Raw genomic sequence first — 1,195 nt, 5'->3', positions numbered from 1 at the left:
AGTGAAAGGGGATCATAGAAAAGTAGGGCTGGACGGGATCTCTCAAGATTGTCTAGTTCAACCACCTGGATGACACCTTAGCTAAATGAAAGATGGAGTTGTCAGGGTCCTTATTACATGGGCTCAAGGTACTGGGCATGAGCCACTCAGCTTTTCGGAGAGGGAGGAAGGCTAGATGCAGATGCAAGCTTGTCTTCTCTTGAAACCATTCACGGAGCTATACAGCAGCCTGAGAGGTGCCTGTGCTCAACTATAAGAGTAACTGCAGAACTGATGTGCAGCTACAATGGGAAGGTCAAGGGGAGACACTGAGCAGAGTCCATAGGACAGTGTCCACTGGCCTTCAAACAAGTCCAAGGAGCCAGTGGGCACTGACCAGTGAAACTCTGCCTGGAGACATGGATGGACCAGGGACTGGAAAACAGCCCTGCAATCCCTGGGGCTCCTCCTGGCCAGAGCCTCCTTCCTGGTCAGGTGTTTGGTGCTGTCAAAGAGAGGCCTTTTGCTGCGCGGTGCTGGACCGTGGGCTGAAGCCCGCCTAGTAGAGCTATAAGCCCTCTTGATGAGACGGGGCTGCTAAGGGCACACCAGTGATCGCTTGGGACAACTCAAAGACAAAATAGGAACAGGAGTGAAGGTCATAGGTTCGAAACAAGTGCACAGAGAAGAGCACGCTGGACAACGCCCGCTGGCCCTTGAATGAGGCCAAGGAGCCAGTGGACACTGCCCGGTGAAACCTGAATGGACGAGAGACAGTCCCGGGGGCCTCCCTCCTGGTCAACGCTCGGGGATCTGCCAGTGAACCGCACCAGGGGGCCCCCGCGGCCTGGGAAGGGTCGGCTGCCGGACCCGAAGTGACCGTGGACCGACAAACCGCAGCCCGGAAGCGACCGGCACGCTGCGGACCGGCAGCCACCCCTTTGTTATAGCGCGTGTCGAAACGGCGTGGCTGCCCGCGGTGCGTCGGCGGCCAACAACCCCTTGTCATGCCCGCTATCAAAAAGGGGTGGCGTCCCGCTCGCTGCGGATCTGCAGCGCGCCGGGCCGTGGGCACTCGCCGGTCCCCAGCCCAACAAGGCCGGGCAGCGCGCGGCCTGCCCCGACCACGCGTGACTCGTCCCGCGCGGGCACCTGGAAGCGGCGGGCGGGGCGCTGCGGGGCGCATGCTCGCGGCTCACACTAGCTCGCTGGGAGC

Source organism: Alligator sinensis, unplaced genomic scaffold (assembly GCF_000455745.1).
Source record: "Alligator sinensis unplaced genomic scaffold, ASM45574v1 scaffold337_1, whole genome shotgun sequence".
Taxonomy (NCBI): domain Eukaryota; kingdom Metazoa; phylum Chordata; order Crocodylia; family Alligatoridae; genus Alligator; species Alligator sinensis.
This window is presented reverse-complemented; position numbering follows the sequence as displayed.